Source organism: Ovis aries, chromosome 19 (assembly GCF_016772045.2).
Source record: "Ovis aries strain OAR_USU_Benz2616 breed Rambouillet chromosome 19, ARS-UI_Ramb_v3.0, whole genome shotgun sequence".
Taxonomy (NCBI): Eukaryota; Metazoa; Chordata; class Mammalia; order Artiodactyla; family Bovidae; genus Ovis; species Ovis aries.
Window position 1 is genome coordinate 25,220,163 of NC_056072.1, and position 22,889 is coordinate 25,243,051.

The 22,889-nt window shown below is 36.1% G+C and overlaps 1 protein-coding gene across 1 annotated transcript in view; it reads right to left on the reverse strand.

Annotated features, from left to right (window-relative positions):
- LOC101112602 (contactin-6) overlaps positions 1-22,889 on the reverse strand; it is a 328,617-nt gene that overhangs the window by 224,673 nt on the left and 81,055 nt on the right.

Below are 22,889 nucleotides of genomic sequence, written 5' to 3' on the forward strand. Positions count from 1 at the left end.
CTTCGGTGCAGCAGACAAGCATTCTAATTATTTCATCCTTATTGCCTTCTATACAGCTGAAAGGAATGCAAGGTGGGGATGAAGGTGTAGGAAAGGAAAAAAGAAGTGTTATGTATAGATGTAACTGATGTTGGTTAGCAAAAAGTGCTTTATTACACATCAGGATTTTTTTTTTTTTAAAGCTTTCTTCATTCCCAATGGAAGGCTTTCACTGTAGGGGGCAATCGGCCATAGGAGTTGATCAGTGGGAAGCCTATGAACTGTAAAAACAACAACAAAGGCTTTTACAAATCATTCTATGTGGATAAAATAGGTAAAAAACCCTCACCTTGGGGGTATTTATGAGGACACACTGGCCTTACCTCTTTACCTCCTATTTCCCGTAATTGGCTTCACTCCTCAACTTCTCTTTTCCTCTTAGGCAACATGAAATGGACCTTTATAGATGACAAGATATCTTTCATATCTGTATCTGGGCAGGGAGAATAGGGCGATATCATATCGGAAAGGGCAGCTTGTCATACCTCTTTTCCCCCCTCTGTTTATTAAAAAGAATGAGTGCAACTGAGGGACTTCTGCTGAGAGTAACAAGCACTTTACCACTGCAAAAGGGGCTCTGGCTGTAAAAGGTCTCCAACCAACTAAATTGAGTGGCACTCCTCACCACAGCCACATTCAAGTTGTCTTTTCCAAGCAGACAGCTAAATGAGGAGTTAAGGGATGCCCACGTAGCTTTCCATGATGTAAATCAAAGATGAAAGAACCCTAACTCATAGGAAATGTTAAAGAAAAAAACACCTAAGTGAAACGCAGAGTAGCTAAATGACTTGTGTTTGGATTTTATTTTGCCGATCAATCCACAAGACTTCATATTTTGGTCATTGTAAATTCATTCTAAATTAAAGATATTTTTGTGAAAATTTCCCCAAACGATCAACATGAAACAGGTCATTTTCTCTCCTAGGTAATTTTTGGAGAGTGGTTGAAATTTGTGAAACCATGTGTGGAAATCGGGTTTATATTCACATGAATATCTCCAGGTATGTGATGTCTTCATATACAAAGATGGATCTACAACTCTCTTTTCAAAGGATAGGTAACCCTTTAGTAACATCAACCATCACTGTGGTTCAGTGCTGACACCCCTCTGGGTGTAATTCAAAATGACATTTTTTTTTTTTTTTTACAAATTCATGGAAATAGTTTTGTTTTTTTGTTTTCTTTTTAGATTTTACCATCTTGTATTATCTTTCATTTTCTTCAATATACTACTTACATGTGTGCAAAATCTTACCTTCTGTGTTAAACAATTGACATTTCCATCAAAACAGTCCATCCTATTCTCTTTTATAGTTCTCATTATTTAGTTCAGTGCCTTGAACTTGGTACATGAATCAATAAATATCTATTAAATAAAAGCAATCAAGCCCTAAAATGTATTGATAAGATTACATCTGTCTCTAGGAACTAAAAAAAAACAGTGATGATTAAGAAAAAACATTACATAGTTCATAATCTGTGCAAGGCACTGTTTTTATTCATTTATATAGTCATAAAACTTCATGAGATATCATTATTAATATCTCAGTGTTACAGTTAAGAACAGTGAGATAGATTAAGTAATGTATTCAAGCTGATAGTGGCAGAGCAAGAATTTGAAACAATGCAGCCTTCAGGCTGTGCTCGTAATTACTATGCTATATATAGCTTTCCTAACAGACTATATTTATTGTGTAGTTGTAAGTGCTTTACATGTACTAATTCATTAGTATCATGAATTCTATTTGTAGAAGCTGGCTGTATGCCAGGACAGGATATATTAGCACTTTCACTAGACTTTAGTAAACATAGGCTGAGAATTTCATACTTCCAAGGTTTTATTCTTATGCAGTGGATATTGAAATGTGGATTGGAGAACCAAGGAGTTCCCAACTTCCTTTTTAGAGCACTTACATAGTCAGAGCTCAACTAGGTATCAAAGAAAGTGTTCTGTAGTTTTCTGCTTTTTTTTCTCTTCACCTACTTTATAAAATTTTTTTAAAATATATGATATTCATTATGGAAGATATAAGAATCCCTGAGTGTAACAATTACAGCAAATAAATACAAAAATTTTTAAAAAAAGAAATCATAAAGCTGCTTCTTAAATCTGACAATTTTAAGGAGAATGGGTTTTGCTGTACCCATATCCCACTGAACTGGATATGCTGCTGCTGCTAAGTCTCTTCAGTCGTGTCCGACTCTGTGCAACTGGATCTAGTAACTACTGAACCATCTGAAATTCCTTATTAGATAAAGATTTAACAAGGATTAATTAGTCCATGAATTTCAAGAAAGATTTGTTACTCTCTAACTTCTCTTAATGAAATGCTGATACTTTAATTGAATGTACATTTTATTTTTTTATTTTACCATTTCCAGTAAAGCTGCTGTTTGCTCTAATCTGTATCAAAGTTATATTAAGGTAATGCTAAAATAAGTACTAGTTGTTCCTAATGCTATAAACACAACCAACAAATTCTTATATAATGGTTTTAATTTTTATATTCCCATGTGATTCCTTAATTTGAATTTCTAGTGAAAAATACCAGGAATGAAAATATTCTAATAAAAAATACATAATTTCATGACTTGCTGTTTGCACATATACTTACTTCCTGGGCTATGTAAGTTTCATTCAGTCTGCAGTTAGCTGTTTAACCATTTCCTAGGACCTCTGTGAAAGCCATGACTTTATTTTAAGATGTTCATATAGAGAGGCATCATTATACTCTAGTGAAATCACTACATTATGGTATACTAGGTATATTACAACTAGTTCCAAATATGAGCTCTGGCTTTTTATTTTAACATGAATGTTGTTGTGTCCTTCAAATATGGTATTACTTTTACATAAACTGTATGTAGCTGTCCTACACATAAACATCAGAGTTGGTAGATAGATATCCACCGTTAAGTTAAAGGGTGGCAACTTTATGATATACACTAAGCTTAAAGCTTGATATTCAGAAAACGAAGATCATGGCATCTGGTCCCATCACTTCATGGGAAATAGATGGGGAAACAGTGTCAGACTTTTTTTTGGGGGGGCTCCAAAATCACTGCAGATGGTGATTGCAGCCATGAAATTAAAAGACACTTACTCCTTGGAAGGAAAGTTATGACCAACCTAGATAGCATATTCAAAAGCAGAGATATTACTTTGCTGACTAAGGTCCGTCTAGTCAAGGCTATGGTTTTTCCTGTGGTCATGTATGGATGTGAGAGTTGGATTGTGAAGAAGGCTGAGCACCGAAGAATTGATGCTTTTAAACTGTGGTGTTGGAGAAGACTCTTGAGAGTTCCTTGGACTGCAAGGAGATCCAGCCAGTCCATTCTGAAGGAGATCAACCCTGGGATTTCTTTGGAAGGAATGATGCTCAAGCTGAAACTCCAGTACTTTGGCCACCTCATGTGAAGAGTTGGCTCATTGGAAAAGACTCTGATGCTGGGAGGGATTGGGGGCAGGAGGAGAAGGGGACAACAGAGGATGAGATGGCTGGATGACATCACTGACTCGATGGACGTGAATCTGAGTGAACTCCGGGAGTTGGTGATGGACAGGGAGGCCTGGCGTGCTGCAATTCATGGGGTCGCAAAGAGTCGGACACGACTGAGCGACTGAACTGAACTGAACTGAACCTCAAAGCATATTCTTCTGAAGTAAACATCATTAATTTTTTGGTAACAGTAAAAGAAATAATTAATAATAGAACTTTTTAATTTATTGCATAAACATCGTCTTCCTTGAAATTTCTGGATTAGACCTAGATTCAGTGATATACACTCTCTCTTCTACCACACTTCTCTAATATACCTTTGGCAAAATTATTTGCATTTACTGAATAGGAAAAGTGTGGTGTAAAGACTCTAAACGTGACCTCCAATGACCCTGTCTTCTGGTAGGCACCATTGTATCTCCCCCTGCTCTTGAATGTAGGTTTGACCTATGGCTTGCTTCTAATCAATAGAGGGAGTGAACTGTCATTTCCATGATTAGGTTCATAAGATTATAACTCCAATTTTTCTAGAAAATTGTCTCAATTGCATAGTCATTTTGCACATTTTAAACAAAGGAAGTGGCTGTTTGGAGATGCCCATGTGGTAAGGAACTGACGGCATCCTCTGGTCAATAGCCAGAGAGTGGCTGAAACTCTCAATCTAACAATGTTCAATAAACTGAATTCTGTCAACAATCATATGACTTTGGAAGCATATTCCTTCCCAGTTGGGTTTTCAGATAAAAACTCAGTCATGGATGATATCTTATTTGCCACTTTCAAATGAATCCTAGAAGCAAAGAACCCAGATGAGCTGTAGCAAGATTGCTGAACCACAGATTTGTAACATAACTGATGCTGTTGTTTTAGGCCTGTAAGTTTATGGTACTATCGTACCATACTATTATTATACCAGTGTTATAATAATGCAGCATCAAAAAATTAATGTAGTGACTCAAACAACTGTTTTCTTTGAACCCAGAAACATAGTTAGGGCTTTGATTTTAAGAGGTACTGATCTTATTACAATTTAAATATAAATGAATAATATGAAAATGTGGGAATAAGTCTAGAATGCCTGGAAAATAAATGACACTGAGGATTACAGAATATGGCATCCATACGGTATAGTAAGAATACGGGCCCTTGTGGGACAGGGCCAGTATTAGTTAACTATTTCATACTTAGCTAATGCTGAAGGAAAAAATATAATCGTGACCAAGAGCCTGGTTATGCCAGCTTTTTAGGAACCCACTTCTTTTTTAATTTAAATTTTTACTTATATATTTTTGATACATTTAAAGCTTCCAATTGACCAATAAGTATTAAGTTATTATTTCTCTTTGGATAAGAGAAATTGTCTCCTAATAGAAGAATTTGTCACTTTTTATCTTCAGACTCACAGCTACCTTTACCTTCTTTACACTGATTTTTATTTTACTATATTGTTTTTTTCTGATGATAATCTTGATATTAGAATGATTATGTTTTTCTGAGAACTATAAGTTTCAGTATGAGTTTAGCATTATATGTTGACCTTTAAATTCTATGCCTATTTATATAGAATATTTTGTCTTGGTCTTTTTAAAAAAAAATCACAGCTTTAGCTCACACATGAAGAAAAAAAAAAGACACCATACCTGTGAAAATTATACCAATAATTTTCAGTACATTAAGTCAACAATACAATTGAAATAAAATAAAATAATTATTTGAGACAATATATTTTATGCATTGGATGTGGACTCCTACAGAGCTGATCTTTAGTTGCATCTTATGAAAAGCTATAGAATGAATTTATCCAAGATTACTTTTAAAGGAAGAAATTAAATTGTCCATGCAACACCATTACATATGCAACAAAAAATATTCATAGATGCATGATAAACCTTTCAATTGGATTACACTTTTATAGCTAAAACTGAAATATAATTTTATGCCACAAGCATCCAGGCATATTTTATCAATTTTCTGTTCTTTTACCCATATGAAATGTGTGATATATGATATAAATATACACACACTTTGTATATGAGTTACAGTTTTGAAGTCTAAAACAAGAAAAGCCAGAGAAAATGGCAATAGATGATGAGCAAAGTCTTACCTTTATCTGAATGCTGTGTTTTAAACTGAGTGAATACTTTCACTATGACCACATATTTGTCATTCTGCTCAGGCTGAATATACTATTTTAAATGAGAAAAAGTTCAACAAGACTTGCCCAAAATGAACTATCTAGTAACTATAGTTCTATAGTGATTTCGGAAAACAAAACAACCTGTCTTTCATGATTCACTTCTCTAGAACTTTAGAAACAAACTATGTGGGAAAGTCCATTAACTGAAGCACCTCCTTGAGAACAGGAAAAGGAAGATGGTCATTGCCAGACTAGCTGTGATAGGAAAAAATATAATTACTAAAAGTTGATACATAGAAATGCTAAATTAGTTTTGTCTCTCTGGAATATTGGGATAAAACAATGAATTGATTCTTTTACCTTTCCTGAACAAAGGTCTTAGAAATGGTAGATGGGGCATTAGTAGAATGGATGAATATTAAAATGTCTTAAAATCATTCACTGTATACTGAGTGCCTCAAAAGTATAAAGCTCTGAAAAACAGAGGAAAACAATCTTTGTGAGTGATTGCCATGAAGATAGGAGTGAGATGCTGGTGGAGTTGTGAGGGTTGTGGCTCACAGTGGGCAGAGAGGGTATATTGCTCTGGAATGTGCACAAGGATGCAAACTCATGGAATAAGTACACATTAAACATTCTATTCAGTAGTCTTTTTAAAACGTTATTACTGTTTGGATGCTTTATAAAGAATAAGCCTGACTGAGCAGAATAAAATGCTCTCAAACATCAATTTTCCACACCCATGAATAGCCTAGCTGTTTAAGTCATGAGCCATTAACATGACACAAAGAGATCACAAGGATGGAGCACCCAATGTGCCAGGCACACACCTAGCAAAAAGGAAGTCACCTTGTAAATGCAAAACTGTACAAATATAATGCCCAGAGACACACATGTATCCAAACCTCAAAGCTTTACATATATTTGTATATATATGTATATAAACACACACACACACATATTTATAAAGCTTCCCAGGTTGCTGAGTTGGGTAAAAAAATCTGCCTGCCTGCAATGCAGGAGACACAAGAGACCTGGGTTCAATCACTGGTTTGGGAAGATCCCCTGAAGGAGGAAATGGCAACCCACTCCAGTATTCTTGCCTGGAGAATTCCACAGACAGAGGAACCTGGTGGGCTACAGTCCATACAGTCGGCAAAAAGTCAGACAGGACTGAAGCAACTGAGCACACATACAAATTTTCTGTCTCAAAAAAATGTAGCCCATAAGTGTAGATGTTTATATTAAGAGAGCACTTAAAAAACAGAAAAGAAAAATAAACTCTATATTTCTTGCTGTAAAAATCTGTGTTCATATTGATTACTTTTATTTGTAAAACAAGATGAAGCCTCAAAGAAGTGAAGATTTGCAATGATCAATAAGCAGCTTACATGATTTGATGATGCATGTATAATCACAATATTTGAGAAGTTAGTTCCTCCTAATATGATCTCGGTATAGGAATTGCAACTCCAAGTTTTTCTCCCCTTCTCTGGATATGGATAAGTGAGTGTGTGGGGAATGTGTTTTATTCATTGTGCATCTCTGGAGAAAATCAGGTCACCTTCAATGATCTTATCAGTCAAAGAAAATAGGACTACTTCACAAAGCTATTAAAATGGAAGAGAATTAAAATGTATAAAAAGCTTTCAGACACCAGGATCAAAGGGAAAAAGGTCACAGACTAGTCAAGGATTGTTGCCTTTGCTGAAATTCATGATTTTGATTAACATGAAGTTGTAAATGGCTATAACATTGTAAGCAGTTGCAATAAAATAAAATAGGAAACAAAGGCCAAGGACGTTACAGAATCGTAGAAGAAAGTGTCAAAAGAATACTTCTAACAAGTGGAGAAAATAAACAATGTGAGAATTATGATTATATGCTTTTCAATAATTTACTTATGATTCACAGAATGCTTTAGCGTGTACCAGGCAATTTAATCCTCACAAGTGAGATAGGTATTGTTCCCCATACTTCAAGAATATGGAGGCAAAGCTTAAGATAGTAATAAATTTCTGCAAGTTCAAACAGCTAGTAGGCAGCAGACTACTGTTTTCGTCGAAGTCTCTAAAACAACCAACAGAACACTGTAAAATGTCCATAAATATTGTTAAATTAATCAGCCTGCACTTTTCTATTTTTTCCTAATTCCAAACCTAATATTCTTTCCAGTCAGTTGACTCATCCCTTAACAAGTGAGTCATCTATGCAAAACCATTTCTATTTTATTTGAAACATTGCTAACAGAAAAGTAAATAAAACATATAGGAGGAGTCCATTTTAAAAATAGCATAAATAGGAGTGGTATCTTAGGGTGAAAAAGTCAAACTATCAATAGGATTGAAAAAAATTGATTCATCTATTTTGGATGGAACTAATAAGATTTACCAAAATACTGTTACACAACAGATTGCTTCTTAATTACACAAAAAATAGTTGAGCACTTCTTATGTGTTAACAGAGAGAATCAGATCCTTACACCAAATTATTGTGTTTTTTTATCCTTGATTACTATGATTTCCTGTTAAGTCTCATTTTTTAAAAAAAATTTTTCCATCTATTCACCATGGAGGAGTCAATGTAATCATATCAGGGTACAAATTTGTTTGTATCTTGGTTGATCCACTTTCCTACCCTACTTCCTCCTTCCAGCTACAAAATCTTAAATGACTACATTCTTGAGGAACAAAGGAAACTCCTTTAATGATTTATAAAAGAACCTACAAAGTCCTGTTAGGATTGGTCCTTGCCTCTCCTTGTTGCCTCATCTGCTCTTCCTCTTGTTATTTTGTCTGCATTACTCTGCTGTTGACCTTAGACTATCATGTTTACTCCCACCTATTTTCCTTTGTTGTATATTTTTGCTCATGTCACAAATGCTTCTCTACTCTATCTATCAGTTACTATTCAGATTTTGGAAAGTTAGTTCCTCACGGTAGTCTTCTTTGGAGGTGTTTGAGTTCCTCACAGCACCACGAGGTCCTTGGGGAACCTTGAAGGGAGTCTTCTTTGAATTCCCCAAACCAAGTGAGGTTTCCTGTCACAGGTTCTTAAAGTCATATGTCTTTTAGAGCACTAATCACAAGTGTGTGTGTGTGTGTATGTGTGTGTGTATGTTTGTGCAACATGTGTAAGAATAAGCCATCACTGCACTTCAAGCTTTGTAAGGATTGGGCCATGTTAGTTTTGCTCATTACTTTATTTATAGCACAAAGCTTGGTGTCTTAACTCAGTTTTACTCATTGGCTTCCTCCTATTTGTTCTTCACTGATTTAGGCTTTGAGGATATTGAAATGGGCAGTAGAAGATATGAATGGTAGAAGACATTCAACATAGTTGTTAAATGGTTGGCCGCAATTTTATGGACTCCAAAATCCACACAAATAGTTACTAATTATACTTCCCATCACAATGATAATCTGGAAAGAAAAAAAAAAGTGAGAGAAGGATTTAGTGGATGCCATTACCATTGCTCAAACTAGAGTAGCATTTATGACGGAAAGCCTGACAGGAAAATATCTATATCTATGATAGGAAATCTAGAAAGTTTATGGGATGCAGCTAAATAGTTTAGTTTGGGGTACAGTACAGGGGATTGCAAGGAGTTGGACATGACTGAGTGAACTGAACTGAGAGTCCATTCTAATGCATATTGGATTCAATCTGAAAAGGTGTCCTTTATATTTTTATATTTAAAGAAACAATTCTTCTCATTGTTTCTCAGAGGGCATTCTGCAGGCTTCCATGCCAATTAAAGACATTTAGTAAAGTGGGTGCCTCTGAAGAGATGTACAAATTTGTTAGCCTTACCTCTGGCTATAGTTAAATGAACAGGAAATTCTTGGGTGGGGGGGTGGGAATGAAGCCTTTGCAAAACTGGATGTATTGTTTGGGTACCAGAGAAATGCCTCAAGCTGAGATCTTCAGAGAAGACCCATTTTATAAAGGGCTATATTAAATTAAGTGTTTAGAATCTCTGGGAAAAGGCACTATGGAGATATTTGAATGAGCACAAAGTTAAGTAGCAGTGAATGGAGAATCTCCTATTACTAGTGTTTTCTCCAGTGGATTTTTGGAAGCCTTTTGTGAGGCAGAAATATTATATGCATCAGAAAATCATAGAATATCATAGAAAGGGATTAAGAATTCATAAGTCAATTCCATCAATTTACAAATAAAGACACTGAAGTCTAAAGAAGTAACACAATTTTTCTGGTGTTAGAGAGCCAATAGTGGCATATCTGAGATTAGAATACTGGTCTAATCCATTATTCTATATTCCTTCCGCAAGGGAAATATTAGGAAATTGGCACTTCCAGAGATGGTTTTGCTTGTAATCCAATTTCCATGTCTTTGCAGACCCTACCAATGCATTCATTTTGTCAACAAGAAATTAAAATGAAAGTGAAAATATTTTAAGTTGAGCGTTAAAAGATAATCCCAGCAGAAACTCACATGAGAATGGTGTGATAAAATGGAACAACTTTGGGTTTGGGATAAATCTGGATTCAAATCCCAACTCTGTCACATACTAGCTGTGTGAAATTGGACAGCTGTTTACTAGTTTCTTAGTTCCTGTTTATTAGTTTCTTCTGTCTAACAATGGGGATAATAATACCTATTTCCTTTTAGAGTTTTCTGATAATTAAACGAAACCACTTATGTAAAGCATTTAGCACAATATTGTGCATATGTTTGAAAGCTCAATAAGAGGAGTTATTTTTTACTGGAGCATTGACATTCAAGTCTATATGAATTGCCAGATAATATAACAGCATTTAGGATAAGGGATGGATTTCCAAAGGAAGAAGCCAGAAATGAGACAGTAATAAACAGAACTGGACTGATTAAATCCTGCTGCAAAGAAGTAAGATGATAATATAGATATAAATGGCAACCCACTCTAGTATTCTTGCCTGGAAAATTCCATAGACAGATGATCCTGGCAGGCTATAGATGTGGTTGCAAAGAGTCGGACATGACTGAATACATACAGACATACACGCATGCACACATGCACGCACACACACGCACACACACACACACACACACACACACACACATACACATGACCACAGCCTTTAAGTATAGTGAGGATGCTAAACTCTTCCAGAATGAAATAGAGTATTTCTTAAAGATGTCCTTTCTTTAAGATTTCCCTGGAAGATGTCACAGCTGGCAGAAAGGCCAGAAGGAAAACAATATCTCCAGATAGGAAGACAAGTAGGTTAAATGAGCAGTGGTACTGAGTCAGTTCAAGTGGGATATAAATAGTGCTGAGTTCTGTCTCTGTTTTGCAAGCAGAGACCTTAGCCTGAACCCATCTGCTTCTGGAGAAAGATCTTCCAGTAAGAAGACATGTACCTTATGTGAAATGGGCAGAGATTCCTTTCTCTGATGATGAATAGCCAAGTGAGACACTAACGGACTAGCAGACTGGAGGGCAGATGCCTCTAAATCATTTTTAAAAAGAGACAGCTTGCCTCTTGACAGGTCTGTAGATAGAAACTTGCCTTCTCTCCAAAGTGTATAAGAGTTGCTTATGGAGAAAAGTGACTGTTCTTTTTGATCTTTTGGGACATATTTTAGTGTGATGCTTAATATTTCAAAAGTATGGGTTAAGGTGTGAAATACAAATCACACACATACACACATAAATGAGTACTGCAGTCTGTTTCCTCTCTTCACAAGAATTCCTGAACACTGTTGGAAATGGTACACTGAAGTGGCACAGAGCTCTGAGTCATGCAGAACAAGCAATAATAGCCATCAGTTTGCAGTGTTGAAAGCAACCTACCCAAGCCTCAGTTTCTTCAGCTAAAACTTACTGTGAGGATTAAATGAGATACTAAGTAGTCTAGAAGCTGACACATTGTAGCTTAATTATTGTTAGTTCCCCTCTTACCTTCCTCCTTCCTAAGGCAGTTTTCAAGTTAAAAACCTCTTTCAATTTTTAGTTGTTGTTACCAGTAGTATTTGCAGAAGCCAGTATAGCCCTGCTTTTTTTTTTTTTATTTTGGAGACTCTCAGAAACTAATGGAAGAGTGAATTTGGGTTCAAAAAAGTGAAAAATACTATTTTAGGTACCCCTGAGAAAGAAGGTACACAGTTCAAAGAGAAAGAAGTATGAAAGTTGTATAGTTACTCTTCCCAGAAGGCATGAGGGAAGTCAGTTTGATGAGAGAAATCCTGAAGTAGATGTCAGTCTCTACAGAGAGATGGTCCAGCAAGAGATGGGTAGGGATCCCCATGTCAGAAAACACAACAGCTGTAGTAGGTTTGTTGTGAAATTAAGGTAGAGGCTTTGCTGGAAAGCAGAGTATAGCTAATAGTTGCTCAACTTCAGGAATGTTCCCAAGAGTATACAGAAGTTACTCCCATTTAGAGATACTTGCTCCCCAGTGGGCTCTTTGAGTCTGGAGACATTTTTTGATTGGCTTGACTTGGATGGGTATTGTAACTGACATCTAGTGGACAGAGGACAAGAATGCCACTAAATATTCTATAAGACAGAGAACAGTTCCATACAGCAAAGAATTATCTGGCCCCAAATCTGATCAATTGGTGGGTCAATAGGTTGACCTGGAGAAACTCTGATTTGCAAAGTTTCTAAATGAGAGGAGATTAAGTTATTTGTAGTCAAAATTTTGAAGAAAAATTTTGGTGCATTGTTCCTCCCATGTCTTTCTGGCACATATAATTGCTCCTTCATTTAAATTTAGACTTTGATCTGTGGTCAAAATAACCCAGTTATTCACTTACTGTAATTGAGATAGAGCAAGACCCCATGTTCATTCTCATTTTGAGTATTTGATTCAGTTCAGTTCAGTCCCTCAGCTGTGTCCGACTCTTTGCGACTCCATGAACTGCAGCACGCCAGGCCTCCCTGTCTATCACCAACTCCCGATTTGATTCAGAGCAGTAGGAAAAAGCCATCCAAAGCCCAAAGATAAAAGAAAGACAAAGTACACATCCCAGGTGACTGAGTTTTAAGATCTGGTCCTTAGAATTACACCTAAAGATACTATCTAGCAGTGAGTGGTGTTGACTATTGCTGCTACTTCAATTGTTAACACTGTTAACCCTAAATTTAAATGAAGAAACAACAAACCAACTCTCAGTACTACACTTACAATGATCCCCACTAGTTATTTATTGAGCACTGTGCTAATCACTTTTATGCATTGGAGAAGGAAATGGCAACCCACTCCAGTGTTCTTGCCTGGAGAATCCCAGGGACGGGGGAGCCTGGTGGGCTACCGTCTATGGGGTTGCACAGAGTAGGACATGACTGAAGTGACTTAGCAGCAGCAGCAGTGCTAATCACTTTGCATTTCTGCATATCTTTAAAAATGAATAGTGAAATGCAAAGCTCATTTTATGAGCTAAATGTTAAACCTATTGTAAAGTGAAGAGATGGAGCTTGGAAAGGTATGAAAATTACCAGAAGTAATTTGTCTACTTAAAGGGCAGCGATAGGGTTGGTATCCAGGTACATCCTTCCCCAAAGCCCATGTTTTAGGTGTTAGGAACACAGCTGTATATCTGAGGATGGACTAAGGAAAAGCATTGCAAAAGTCGCAGGAAGTTTTCACACATTTGATTCTCTGTGTTCCTTGTACTTGGATAATACAAGTGATACAGAAAGGAAATATTTTTAGTTTTATATAAATATTTTGTTTCACTTTATTTTGATATTCACTAATATCTCAATCTGTATCTTTCTGAGATATCAAATTCTTGAAATCAAGACTCTAGAGATCAAGTGTTTTCACGCCCTAATAAGTTCACAATATAAATAGTCATCCTGGGTTTGAGAGTCAGTTCTACTACTTTTGATATTTCTATTGTTAAGACCGCTACTGCGGCTGCTAAGTCACTTCAGTCATGTCCAACTCTGTGCGACCCCATAGACGGCAGTCCACCAGGCTCCCCCGTCCCTGGGACTCTCCAGGCAAGAACGCTGGAGTGAGTTGCCATTTCCTTCTCCAATGCATGAAAGTGAAAGTGAAAGGGAAGTCGCTCAGTCGTGTTAAGACTACTTTATGCTTTTTTATCTACATAATGGAATGAATAACATTTTTCCTTTCTACTTCATAATTCTTTAATGATTAATTGTGGTAGTAAAATTAAAGAACTTTGTGTTTTTTTTAGAACTTTGAATAGTATATGTGAACAACAATATTATAAGTACCTTTTTATAATAGAACTTAAGATGACTATAACATATGCCATATATATAACTTGAGAGGTCTAAGAAAATACACAAAAAGGTTAAGTATTTGATAATTTATCAAATCAAAATGTTTGGTGATGTTTGGAAATTTAGAATGGTCAAGGTTTGTCAAATAAAGTAGAAAGTTTTGGGTCAATTGTCTGACTAGTTTAGAGGGGAAAATGCCTCAGCTTGTCAAGTCATCTATTTAACTAGTAAAACTCTTAAAATCTATTTAAACACTCCTAAAAATCTATTTATTTAAAAAATAATATAAACCCACTTAAAAATTTAGAGAGTACAATGAAGAAATAAAATTCACTGAAAGTCTACTCCTCAGAATGACTTTTCAAACTCAACCCTGAAACTTGACCATAGAGCTCCTTTATATTATTTTTAGCCTCTTTTAAATATGGTCTATGCTAAAGAAATATGAATAGTTCTCATCATTATCTGCAGCATCCCTGAAGAGCTAAATATCCAGTCAAAATCTGGATCATCACATAAGCACTGAGGATTAAAGTTGGACATGGACAGAATACAGTGAGCTGAGAGTGTGAATTCTAAGTTCAATCTATGCTAAAATGCAGCTTGTTACTTATTTGCCATGTTTCCTTGAGCAAGACATTTAGGATCTACAATTTTGATTTCCTTACCTACAAAATGGGAATAGTAACAATACATGGGGCTTCTCTGGTGGCTCAGATGGTAAAGAATCATCTTGCAGTGCAGGAGATTTGGGTTTGATCCCTTGGTCAGGAAGATCCCTTGGAGATGAGAATGGCACCCCACTTCAGTATCCTTACCTAGAGAAGTCCATGGACAGAGGAGCCTGGCATCTACAGTCTATGGGGTCTCAAAGAGTTCAACATGACAGAGCAATTGAACATGCATGCAAAGAAGATGTGTGAAAATACCCTATATTCTTCATAGCACTGTATATGTTTCCATTAGAAAGTGACATCTCTGTAGCCTTATTACAGACTGATGCCCTTCCACACCTATTTGCACTTTTCTTTCTTTTGGTAAAAGCACTAAAAATCATGGTCAAATCAATAATAAGTCAACTCAGAGGCAGAGTGATTTAAAGCACTTTCAGTCCTTAGCTCCTGAGTGTGAAATAACACACGCCCTCATTCTAAAGCACGGAACTTGAGGAAATAGGGCCAATGTTGGCTTTGGGGATAGTGAAAGGTTTAAAAGAAGTTAGGATAGTTAAGAAGGGGTGGAGAGAAAAGCTGCTAGGAGAGAGGATCAGTGCTCTTCCACGGGTGCTATAAGAATAATAGCCAAGACTCCCTCCACTCCCTCCACTGCTTATTTAACTTGTATGTGGAGTACATCAGGTAACATGCCAGGCTGGATGAAGCACACGCTGGAATCAAGATTGCAGGGAGAAATATCAATAACCTCAGATATGCAGATGACACCACCCTTATGGCAGAAAGCGAAGAAGAACTAAAGAGCCTCTTGATGCAAGTGAAAGAGGAGAGTGAAAAAGTTGGCTTAAAACTCAGCATTCAAAAAACTAAGATCATGGCATCTGGTCCCATCACTTCATGGCAAATAGATGGGGAAACAATGGAAACAGTGACCGACTTTATTTCCTTGGGCTCCAAAATCACTGTAGATGATGACTGCAGCCCTGAAATTAAAAGATGCTTACTCCTTGGAAAAATAGCTATGACCAACCAAGACAGCATATTAAAAAGGAGAGACATTACTTTGCCAATAAAGATCTGTCTAGTCAAAGCTATGGTTTTTCCAGTGGTCATGTATGGATATGAGAGTTGGACTATAAAGAAAGCTGAGTTCCCAAATTGATGTTTTTGAACTGTGGTGTTGGAGAAGACTCTTGAGAGTCCCTCGGACTGTAAGGAGATCCAACCAGTCCATCCTAAAGGAAATTAGTCCTGAATATTCATTAGAAGGATTGATGCTGAAGCTGAAACTCCAATACTTTGGCCACCTGATGCAAAGAACTGACTCATTGGAAAAGACCCTTATGCTGGACAAAGTTGAAGATGGGAGGAAAAGGGGATGACATTGGATGAGATGGTTGGATGGCATCACCAACTTGATGGACATGAGTTTGAGCAAGCTCTGGGAGTTGGTGATGGACAGGAAGCCTGGCATGCTGCAGTCCATGTGTTCACAAAGAGTCGGACATGACTGAACGACTTAACTGAACTGAATATGGGCTCAGAAGGTTGATTTTTAGCCCTTAAATTACTGAACCATCTATACATCTGAGAGTTGGAAAAAATATGAATATTAATGGAATAATTGGCAATCACATTGATGAATAGAGAAAAAAGTTACAACTTTTTTTACAATGTATGAGAAATTTTCATGAAGAATTATTTTATTTTTAAATAAATAGTCAACAAAATGGCTGGAACAAATGTTTAGGTTATAGCAAACACTGAAAAATCATGAAGGATCAGATGTTGTTGATGCTAAAATGTCACATGTGTGAGAAACCCAAGGTTTACTGATGTGGTTAAGGGTTAATCTTTCCAACAGTGAAAATAGAAAGGGTCAGAATGTACTAGATGTTATTATTCATTTAAGTCTTTCATCTCACTATTATTTTCATATAAATTTGATAAATCATAGACAGATTTCAAAATTTAAGGTCAAATCTTTAAAAAATCTGATATTAAAAAAATTACTAAGTACCTGATTAGAAAGATAAAAGTGAATCATCTAAATCTTTATATATATATACATATCTATATCTATATCTATATCTATATCTATATCTATATATATATATATAATGAGTTATCCAGGTATAGAAATAAACCCAAGCCTTCATAAAAATTCTTCTGTCGGTCAATATATGGAAGAAGCCTAGATGTCCATCAACAGATGAATGGATAAAAAAGTTTGGCACATATATACAGTGGAATATTATTCATGCATAAAAAGGAGTGAATTTAAGCATTTGAACTGAGGTAGATGAGCCTAGAACCTGTTATATGAAGTGAAGTCAGAAAGAGAAAGACAAAAATCATATACTAATGCATATATACCAAATCTAGAAAAATGGTACTGATGAACCTATTTGCAGGGCAGGAATGGAGTTGCAGACATAAAGAACAGACTTGTGGGCACATTGTGGGAAGAAGAGGGTGGAATGAATTGAGAGAGTAGCATTGAAATATATATATTACCATAGGTAGCACATATTGCTAGTGGGAAGTTTCTATATAAAACAAACAGCTCATCCTGGTGTTCTGTGAGGACCTAGAGGGGTGGGACAGTGGTGCGTGGGTGGGAGGGAGGCTCAAGAGGGAGGGGATATATGCATACATATGGCTGATTCATTTTGCTGTACAGCAGAAATCAACATAACATTGTAAAGCAATGATCCTCCAATTAAAAAACAACAACTCTGCTTTTCTTAAGAATACTGTTAATGAAAGTCAAATGGCTGGTATTTTAAACACAAACCTAATAAGAAATAGCAAACATCACTAGTTATAAGGGATTTTATTACTTATATCATCTTAAGAATTCCTGCCTAATAAATTCTTTTTTAACTTTGTTACTTTAAAAAAATATTATCAATTAAATGGTAGCTTTTTAAACAGTCCATTTGGTTCTTTTGTGTGTGTCATTTGTATTTGTCTTCCTATGGCCAGACACTTCTGTTCTTGTCTTACAAAATTATGGACTGAATGTCTATTTGCCTAGTCCTGGAGAAGTATTGCTTATACAGTATTAGATTCAATTTTTTCCAGAGAGAAACTGAATAATTTAAGGAAGTGAACATGAAGGCAGTCACATTTATTGGCAGAGAGCCAAATTAAAGGCCTCCTGTAGGCATTTAACTATTGTATTATTGGGGTCTAATTAGCTACTTTCTCCCACTGTATTAATTACTCTTGAGAAATAAACTGAGACTAAAATTATCAGATACTTTTCCTGTCACTATTTTCATATAATGTCTACTGACAAATGTAGTTATATTATTCTCAAAACTTCTTTCAAAGTAATTGATTCTTTAAACTTGAATCAAGCTATTTCTACAGTTTATTCCAATCAAGAATTAAAAAAAACAAAACTGTTTTGTCAGTGTTTTGGCATAACATGCCAGTTTACAAATGGAGTAGCCTTAAATTGGATCTGGAGAAAATGTACTGTCCTCTAAATAGTCAGGAGTCTGTGATAAGGGGGACATTGAAAAGTATGTATGATTGCTTGAATTTTACTCAATTTCAAAAACATAATTTCTGCTGAATTGAGAATCAGAGTAATTGAACTATGTGAGAAAGAAAACCGCAAGAATGGAATATGCACTGTGACCAAGATTTCCTCAAAGAGGATGATGTATCACACAACAAATCCATGAAAATTGGCAGGTGTAATATACCTGCTTTGCTCAAGGATCCCAGAAGCACATAATGGGTATTCCTTTGGGTTGGAGTGTGATGAATATTGAACGTATTACAACCCACACTCTGCCTACAGTCCTGTTCAGGTTTATTGTTAGCATAATAGCACCTTTAGGAATGAAACACCAGTCTATATTTTTAAGTCAAGTGACATCTTTGCAATTTCTAACAGAGATGGTCCAATTTAGAAATGCTGAAAACCACATTTTTATGCAATGCTTACTGATTAAGGTAGCTGTGTAATTATCAAATTTTTTTCAAAAGTAACTCACCTTCAAACCCTAAGTGAAATTGTGTTTGAAGACTTTTAACAATGTAGAAAAACACTGTTTTGTCAGCATTGGAAGGAAATGATTGTTATGCAGACAAAATATTCTTTGGGCAATGTAGGCCCATACTAGAAAGGAATGTGGGAAATTGTGTTTTTAACTTGAAGTCTTTGAGGAAAAGGCTCAAGTTTTCTATGAAGCTGAGGACATCATGTAATTTTTCTTTTTGTGTGCTTAGTTGCTCAGTTGTGTCTAACTCTGTGACCCCATTCTTCAAGCAAGAATACTGGAATGGGTTGCCATGCCCTTCTCCAGGGGATCTTCTCAACCCAGGGATTGAATCCAGGTCTCTGCGTTGCAGATGGATTCTTTATCATCTGAGCCACCATTTTAGGGGGTACCTTAATAGTGACTTTCTAGGTGGTGCTAGCGGTAAAGAACCCAACTTCCAGTGCAGGAGACACAAGAGACACAGGTTCAATCCCTGGGCCAGGAAGATACCCTGGAGGAAAGCATGGCAACCCACTACAGTATTCTAGCCTGGAGAATCCCGTGGACGAAGAAGCCTAAAGGGCTGTATTCCATGGGGTCGCAAAGAGTTGAACACAACTGAAGCAATTTAGCACAGATCCACAATAGTTATGCCACAAATTGAAAATAACATCAGTTCAGTTCAGTTCAGTCGCTCAGTCATGTCCGACTCTTTGCGACCCCATGAATTGCAGCACACCAGGCCTCCCTGTTCATCACCATCTCCCAGAGTTCACTCAGACTCACGTCCATTGAGTCCATAATGCCATCCAGCCATCTCATACTCTGTCGTCCCCTTCTCCTCCTGCCCCCAATCCCTCCTAGCATCAGAGTTTTTTCCAATGAGTCAACTCTTCTCACGAGGTGGCCAAAGTACTGGAGTTTCAGCTTTAGCATCATTTCTTCCAGAGAACACCCAGGGCTGATCTCCTTCAGAATGGACTGGTTGGATCTCCTTGCAGTCCAAGGGATTCTCAAGAGTCTTCTCCAACACCACAGTTCAAAAGCATCAATTCTTTGGCACTCAGCCTTCTTCACAGTCCAACTCTCACATCCATACATGACCACAGGAAAAACCATAGCCTTGACTAGACAGACCTTAGTTGGCAAAGTAATGTCTCTGCTTTTGAATGACATAGAGGGGTTAATATATTTTTTTTTCTACCTAAAACTCTCCTGAGATTTAAAATGAAATTCATTACCATGACTAGCAAGACACTATACAATCTGACTTTTGTCAGTCTGCTTCATCTCAATTTGTCCATTACACAAGAGCCATGATTCTTTCTTAGACTCCCCCAAATATCAAAATTGTCCCTCACTCAGGGCCTCTGCACTTGCTGTTCTGGTGCCCAGCACTTCTCCAAATCTTTCTATGGCTGGCTTTTTCCATTACTCCCACCTGAAATCAGTCACCTCCATGTAAAGACCATCCCTTAGGACCCTATGAACGGTGTCAGCACCTAGTCCTACCACTGGCCCTACTCTCATCAATCTTTTTTTTTTACTATCTTCAGTGGATTTTTTACTGTCTGAATTAACGTTTATTACTTGTCCATTTTCTTTCTACATCTAGTAGAATAGAGGTTCTGTGTAAACTCTTTCCAGTTGTATATATGACTGCATCTTTCCTACCTAGAACACTGCCTAATGCACAGTAGACACTCAAAAAATATTTTAAAATAAATGAATAGTTGGCTGACCTCTCAAAGTAAGCCCCTAAGACCACATAAATGTAAAACAATATTCAAAAATACTTTTAGAATATTATTGAATATTATTAGAATCTACTTTTAGGCATAAGTGGTTTAATTACAACATGTAATTTGGTCTCAGATAGTTACTTTTTTCTTTTAAAACAAATCATGGAACTTCCCTGGTGATCCTGTGGTTAAGAAGCCACACTTTTACTGAAGGGAACATGGGTTTGCTCACTGGTCAGGGAACTAGGACCCCACATGCCATGCAGCATGGCCAAAATATATATTTTTTTAATTTAAAAAATAAATAAATCATGATATAAAGTGAACACATGAATCGAATCCTAATTTGCAAAGGTAACTAATACATTTTGCTTAGATGCATAATCTACACAGGCATAATTTTAGTACTGTTAGTTGCAGAAGTAGCATATTAAACACACAGCCAATGTTATTTTAATATTATTGGGTAGCAGATACCCAGTGACATTGTATTATAAATAATCTAAACATCTAAAAACTTTTATGCTATATTTTACCTCAGGATATATTTGTTCATTCCTTTTCCAGTTTGAGGGTCATCATTCAAGTAAACCCTCGATAACTCTGCTCAATTTTTATAGTGGCCTCCTAAGACTTCTCCCTATTTAAGGGCATCCGTGACATCCTTTCTAAGGCATAGCTTATTGACACTGACTCCTGTGCAGACAAACCTTCATAAGGCACAGCTGATTTTGTCATTACTCTGTGTCAAGACCTTCACAGATATCATTTCCTATGAAGTTCAAACTGTCTAATCAAGCATTCAAATTCAATTTCCTTTAACAAATATTGAAAGTTCTCCAATTAATTCCATCTCACCTGTGTCATAAGCCATGTCTTCCTTTACTCTCCTTCATGTATCCTTTATTTAAGTCAGACTGTACTACTAGTGAGACCTCTGCAGTTTTGTTTTGTTTTTAATCCCCAAGTCTCACCTCATCTGATTGTTTTCATCTGCATTGTCTTTCTTGAGATTGATTTCCTCCTAAATGAAAGTAAATCCAATGTTTCTTAGCTGTTTCTCAATGTTTCTCCAATGTGACCTCCACTCTGAATAAACCTCCAAACAGCCAAAATTATTCTTTCTCCTTAGCTCTGAAGAGGACTTTTGTCAATTTCCACACACTTCACTTAAAAGAGATCATTTTCTCAGATATATAGTTATTCTGAGAAATATACATTTGCCCTTGCTGAAAATAAGATAATAATCATGGAATGCCTAGTTGTAAAGGGAAAAGAAAGACTAACCTTTAATATTTGATTAGTTATACATTATATTTGGTACTTTCTAGTTTATAAAGAATTTTACATTCAGTATTTCATCTGAGTTTGAAACTAGGCAAATGAAAGATTATTACCTTTATGCTATCAATGGAGAAATCAGAAATATAGGACTTGTCAAGAACCATGCGACTAGACAGTGTCAGAGTTTATGATGAGAATCCAACACTCAGATGAAATGTTTGCTTAGCATTTGTTCAATACTTTCATTGTTGACATAAAGTTAAATTTACGTAACATTTGGCTTTTTCAAATTGCTGTCCATTATGTACAAAGGCTAGCATCTGCTCAGAGTGTAGTATGACTTAGATACTTACCCAAATTTTATGACAAATGAAAAAATAGTGGTTATAAACGTATAAACCAATATATCTATATTTATGCTACATACATTATAAAATGCACATAAAAATTAAAATTAACAAAAGCATTAGACAAAATAGAAGAGTACAGAATTTCTAACATTTTCTTTCCTCAATACCAATAGTTAATCCTGTATAGTCTCTAGGTACAAGCTACCTCATTTCAAAGACTATATACTTTAATGATAAAAAAAGAAAAAATTATCCAAAGTGGAAGACTTGTCAGGGAAACAGAAAACCATCTGTATTTACAGAAATTTTCAATTCACCAGAATAACAGAGGAATTTGAGATAGAAATGCAGTCACATTTGTAAAACCATGAATAATGCCAAAGTTGGTGAACTTGCGAAAACATAGATTAACATATCTTGTTTCATTAAAATATATGCAAGCCTTAAGAACACCTTTGTGACCCTACAGATATTGTTCAAAATTGTACTTACGTATGTATCAATTGCCTATAGCTGTGTAACAATCGCACCCCTCCAAACTAGTGCTTTAAAACAACAACTCACTGTTTTTTTGTGTGATTCTGCAGTTTGCCTGGATATTTTCTCTGCTGGTTTCACTGAATTAGAATCAGAGAAAACTAGAGACTGGACAGCGAGGGAGAAGCTAAACTACCCAGGGCTTCCTAAGTCATGAGAGGGAGCTAGATTTTGCTCAAAATACCTCCTAATAATATGATCTTTTTGGACTATATTATAATTTGTTTCATTTCCTTTTGCTTATATGAGTAAATAGCACATTAGCATATTTTAAACTAGTATAATTTGACAGATTAATTAAACGATATGAAAAAATTCTGGTTCTCAAACTTCACATTGGAATCACATGAGGACCTTTCAAAATATCGTGCCAAGTTCCTGTCCTCAGCAGTTCAGATTTAATCATGTTCAGTTTGATT